The sequence below is a fragment of the Sphaerodactylus townsendi genome, linkage group LG12 (assembly GCF_021028975.2).
Source record: "Sphaerodactylus townsendi isolate TG3544 linkage group LG12, MPM_Stown_v2.3, whole genome shotgun sequence".
In the NCBI taxonomy this organism is placed as follows: Eukaryota; Metazoa; Chordata; class Lepidosauria; order Squamata; family Sphaerodactylidae; genus Sphaerodactylus; species Sphaerodactylus townsendi.
Window position 1 is genome coordinate 39204915 of NC_059436.1, and position 6000 is coordinate 39210914.

The following is a 6000-nucleotide window of genomic DNA, read 5'->3' on the forward strand; positions in this document are numbered from 1 at the left end:
TCTAGAATCCCTGCTGCACCTCCCCCTTGGCGCCGGAGTAGAGGGCAACTTGCCTTCCCCCTGCCTGGCCGGCTGAAAAACGCGCAACTCCAATCGCTGCCCCTGCGGGATTCCGCTGCGCTCCCTCCTCCCCGGGAATCCTCTCGGGGATCTTACCTGGCGCTGCCTGCGGTGCAAAAGCAACGGGAAGTCCTGGCGCTTGCAAGGCAGCGAAGGCAGCAGTGGGCCAGCAGGCAGGGCTGCGCAGGAGGAGAGGGAGCGGCGCAGGGATAGGGGCCGGGCATCCTCCCCGGGTCCCGCCCAGCTAAGCGGAGAGCTGGAGGCCACTCAGGAGCGGCTGGGGGTGGAGTCCTGCCCAGCCTGGGAAGGGCAGCCGGGATCCTGCCTCCTCCCTCCACTGGCTTTGGGAACTGGGAAGGCTGGGGAAACCCAGGGCGCGGCCAGCGGGCGCACCAGAGCGTGGGCAGAGTTTTGCAGCCAACGTGCGCCTCTCTCCTGCGCCCTGGAGAAGCAGCCTCCGCATCTGGGGTGCAGGGGCGCGTTGCCTTCCTGTGCTCGGGATCAATAGCTGCTTATCTAGCGCCGGAGCAGAACTGTCCGACTGCAATTATGCGAACTGCAAACTAGATGAGACCGGCCCACGCTGGCATCCTCTTTCTCAAAGCGTTCAGTGCCAGGCTAGTAGTTGTTGTGTGTGAGAGAGATATACGCACACACACACATACATATATACATATATGTATATATATTAGCAGAGTTGAACAGAAGAGACAGATTCTCAGTTGCTTTTTATATATGAATTTACTAATTATAAAGGGAGGGTTACATGGAGATGAAATAAATCCTTTCCTGCCACACACTGTACGTTTGGTTGCATCATGGTACCTATCTGCTGTTTCTTGGTCATGGTCGAGGTGGTGCTGGTGTGTTCAAACAAAGAAACAGAGGCCCCTTCCACACACGTAGAATAATGCACTTTCAATCCACTTTCACAACTGTTTGCAAGTGGATTTTGTTATTCCGCACAGCTGCAAAGTGGATTGAAAGTGGATTGAAACTGCATTCTTCTGCATGTGTGGAAGGGGCCAGAGTTAACTTTATAACTGTTCTCATCAACATGTAAGCAATGGCTATCTGACTGATCAATACCTAATCAATAGACCAGGATCATTAACAGTGACTTCAGCAACTTGTTTACCTACAAACAGTTAACCCTTTTATGACAGAGTTGTGACAGACACTTGCAAAATGCCAACGTTATTCCCCTTGTTAGCTCCCCCCCCATCCCCCACCCTCAAGACTAGAGGAAAATGGGGCCTTTAACAGAAAAAGGAAGGACTGAATCAATACAGAAATAAATGCTAGTGTCGGGTCATCGGCTTCAGACTGTGTTATTCCGCAATGGAGTGCAAGAAAAATTACTTAAACATTGTATAGAGACTACAGCATGTTATGACATCGTATGAAAGGAAGGCTTATGGCAGTGTCAAAAATATTATACACCTTGGCTGGAGGCTGGGTTTTGAAGGCCAAGGGTTCAGCCTGCCAAGCCCATAAGTAAATCTGGCACTGAAGGTATGGATCAATTTATCTCCAAACCTGCCCACCCCCGCCCCTTGCTTTAACACAAGAAACAAACATCCTCTTGGCGCAGCACTCAGTTGTGCTCCAAATGTTCATGGACTACAATTCCCATCAGTCCCTGCCCACATGGCCCCAGGGGCTAAAGGGAATTGTTCTAGATGTTCATAAACATCTAGAACACCATAGGTTGGCCACCTCCAGTGCAGAATGTATAATGCTGGGCTATGTGGGAGCCCTTTATTTGAAAAGAGGGATGGGATGATTGAATCCCTTTTTCCACCTTTAATCTGCTGGCAGGTATGGTAAAGCATAAATTGATCCCAGAAAAGGGGAGGAAAGGCATTAAAAATAAATAAATAGGTTTGTTCAGCCATTTATTTTGTCCCCTAAGATCAGCCCCAACGACCTTCCTTAAAGGAGCTGTATTTAATATTTAAAACTTTTCTGAAGCTAGGTGAAGAGAATGGAAACAATAAATCATGGTTTGTAGGCAATAAATCATTGTTTGGAGGAAATTAATAAATCATGGTTGGCACACCTGCCTGTTGGGCTCATGTTTTGCAAGGAGCTAATTTTCAAACAGGCTCAGCTGCTTATGAGCAGTTCGACCCCCATTAGTCAGATTACTTTTTGCATATTAAAACAGTACAGTACAATGCAATTGGCAGCATTCACAGGCGCAGGTTGTCACAAGTGATCCCAGCAATCACTGTGTTCGTTTGTCAGATCTGTTCACTGTGTTTCACAATGTTCCTGCTTTTCAAAGAAATTAGGGGAACTGCAAACTAGCCTGGTTTGTAGGCAAGAGAACAAACCACAGTTTGCCATTTCACCTCATTCAACTGTGATGACAAACTGCAGTTTCTTGAAAACTTCAGTTTTTTAGCTGTGTGAATGGGATGGTGTTGGGTGGTAGAATAGAGGGCAAGAGGATTTCCAAGGCTTGTTCCCATGATGCCAAATAGCCCTCTGTAATTTCCTCTGAGTGCAACCTAAGTGCAGAGGCGTAGCAAGGGGGGAAAGCGCCTGGTGCACTGGTGCGTCCTCCACCCCTGCCGCACCCCGTCCATCCTTGCCCCGCCCCAGAATGCTCCTGCCATGCCCCCACCACGCCCCCACAGGAGCATGAACCTGGTGTGTCGCGCACCCCTCCGTCCCCTTGGAACTATGCCTCTGCCTAAGTGCCCTTTATGTGATCTGAGATTAGGCTTGTAGATTCCTTTGTACTTTTTCAGAGGATTCTGGGGTGCAGTCTACCTTGCATGATAAAGCTGGCTATGGGCAGGGAGCTACTGGGTAAAACTTCTGGATTGCATGTAGTAAGACTTCAAGAGGTGCTTTTGGCCAAGGAAGGATTGTATCTGACTGGTTCACCAACATCCACACTCATTTTGTCAATGCAAAGGTGTTTATTTTTAACAAGCCAGGCTGGTAACCTGAAATGCTGTCTTTGTTCTAAAAAAGTGACTGTGGGGCTTTCCCCATGACAGAAGGGAGCTAAGGTCGACTCAGTTCCCTTCAGTGGAGGGCAATTCCAGGCTTTCCCCACAACAACTGAGTTGGCCCCCTGGAACAGAGCTACGTGGGCGGGATCATCTTGGTGCCTGTTTAGCTCCTCGATCGTGATTGGTGCTTGTGTTATGGCAGGAAACGGGAGCGTTCCTTTTTTTTTTTTTACAGTTTTTACAGTTTAAAGTTACATGCGCTTTCTGCCTGCCACGACTCTCGCATTCTGCGCATGCCACAAAAGCGGCTCGTGATTGGTTGAACAGATGAGGTGTCGTTTTGATGCTTCCCCACTTCGAAGCTTTCAGTTGCATCGAATCTTGTTCCGGCAGAAAAGTGTAGTTCATAACTGCGATACAGTCGCAGTTCTGAGGTGGGGGGGGGGGGAACTGAGACAAAACAATGTTGAGCTCAGTGGCAGTGGGGATTCACTGATTATGATGTCTTGAACATGCTTGCAGCCTGGTCCTGCTGCATACTTTGCTTCAGAAGGAACTCTCACTGGGTTCAATGACACTTACTCTCAAGATGGTGTGCATAGGATCAGAGCATCAAAAACACATTTCCAAAGGATTAAATTCAATTGAATTCAGAACTGATTTCTTCATAGGACAGACAGCAATATAGACGTGCAAATGTATTGTTAGTTCCCCCATTCTTGCTCAGGAGTCTATCTTGGACTTCTTGCTCCAGCTAAATGCTGACATCAGGGTTTTTTTAAAAAACAAATGTGGTCTCAGATCTCGCTTGGAGATCAGTGAATTTTTAGAACTCGGAGAGGAAGTGGCTCTGGTGTTTTGCAGATAGTTGTCATGCATTTACAAGCTGTAGACTGTTCATAACACAAGACAGGATGACTCATGAAGCTGCTACATTTGGAGGGAGGGGTGTCATCTGGCAAGCTTCCTGTATCTGTGGAGGTAGTATATCCAGCAGGTGAAACTTTGCTGTTTCATTTTTTCCTGTTAAAGGCCAAAGAACTCTGTTGGGGGGGGGGGGAGGACCAAGACAACCCTGTTATGTTACCATGTCTTGGGGAAATATTTTACATTGCTTGTTATAGTCTAAAGCAGAGGTGTCCAAGTCTGGCCTCCAGATGTTCATGAACTACGACTCCCATGGGGCTGATGTGAATCGTCGCCCATAAACACCTGCCAGCAGGGGCTGATGGGAATCGTCGCCCATGAACATCTGGAGGGGCAGAATTGGACACCCCTGGTCTAAAGGATGATTAGAATGGGAACTAAAAACAAACAATCCAGGACCTTACTCACTACAAGGGTTAACCTTAGCGAAACCTGGAAACCCCAACCACCCTTGACAGGTGTTAACTTCCTTAGCAAAAGTAGTAAATGAAGAAGAAGAAGAAGAAGAAGAAGTAGAAGAAGAAGAAGAAGAAGAAGAAGAAGAAGAAGAAGAAGAAGAAGAAGAAGAAGAAGAAGAAGAAGAAGAAGAAGAGTTTGGATTTAAATCCCCCCTTTCTCTCCTGCAGGAGACTCAAAGGGGCTTACAATCTCCTTGCCCTTCCCCCCTCACAACAAACACCCTGTGAGGTAGGTGGGGCTGAGAGAGCTTCAAGAAGCCGTGACTAGCCCAAGGTCACCCAGCTGGCATGTGTGGGAGTGCACAGGCTAATCTGAATTCCCCAGATAAGCCTCCACAGCTCAGGTGGCAGAGCTGGGAATCAAACCCGGTTCCTCCAGATTAGATACATGAGCTCTTAACCTCCTACGCCACTGACAGGTGTTAACTTCCTTAGCAAAAGTAGTAAATGGTCTTTAGATCCAGCCAGTCTGTTGCAGAGGTACAACAGGAAAGAGGTATGTCTACAGCAAAAAGGACTGCTGACAAATGGGGTAGGGGTGGGGGGTTAAGCTGGCAATTTAAAGGAATTAACAGGTTGTAGCAGTCAATTATTATAACGCTAGAGTAATCTAGAGAGAGACAACATGGTGTAGGATCCCAGGTTTAAATTCCCCCTCTGCCGTGGAAACTTGCTGGGTGACTTACTGCCAGTCTCACGCTATTAGCCTCAACCATGGCAAGTATTTGGATGGGAGAACTCCAAGGAATACCTGGCTGTGATGCAGAGGTTGGGAATGGTAAACCACCCCTGAAATCTTTTGCTTTGAAAACCACCCAAGGTTGCCGTAAGTCAGCTCTGACTTGGTGGCCAAAAAAAAGTACTCTCTAACAATTGCCAATTTTTAAAGACTGAATTAAGCCTTCCACTGGCAGGAGGGAATGGCCATCACAGAACATAAGGCAGGAAAAAAACATTGCTGAAGTGGTAGGACAGGACCTGAGAAAACGCACACCTTCGCATTCACACTTTACGCAAAAATGCTTGGACTGTGATCACAGCAAAGCCAGGTGAATCACAGAAAGTAGATGATTAGGGAAGGTATTGAGTGGGTGCTCCAAAAATCCCCACGCCAGTTTGGATATGAAGCTGGTGTAAAACCTCCACGTGCAAGCAGCCTACAACAGAGCCTAAATGATCCCAATTTAAGTCAACCTTTGGGTTACAATTTACACAGAAAACTATTTGGTTTTTAGCCCACCTTTCTTCTAGCTAGTTCAAAGCAGGATACATTCTTACTGCTGTGTGAGGTAAGGCAAACTGAGAGTCCCAGGAAACAGAATTTGGATCTGAAGCTACTCCGGCACTCTAGTGACTATAATGTCTAAATGCTCATCATCTTTAACATCATCTTGCTTTTTTTTGTTTTAAGGAACATGGAAAGAGTGAGTCATGTCTCAGAGAGAGAGAGAGGGAGAGAGAACAGAGAATCCAGCTCACAGGGGAATGACTTGAGAGGAACCACAAGACTAATAATGGTGGAACGAAAGCCTGAGAAAGTCATTCACAGAAGAGGGAAACACTTTGACCAGGACAGAATGTATTTC

The 6000-nt window shown here is 47.1% G+C and overlaps 1 protein-coding gene across 1 annotated transcript in view; it reads right to left on the reverse strand.

The window, feature by feature from the left end:
• The window catches only part of GSN (gelsolin), a 64519-nt gene extending 64220 nt beyond the window's left edge, over positions 1 to 299 (reverse strand). Inside the window, exon 1 of the mRNA XM_048512790.1 lies at positions 157 to 299. The gene's annotated coding sequence lies outside the window, so the exon portion shown is untranslated. The remainder of the gene's footprint in view (positions 1 to 156) is intronic.
• Between the last annotated feature and the right edge of the window lie 5701 nt (positions 300 to 6000).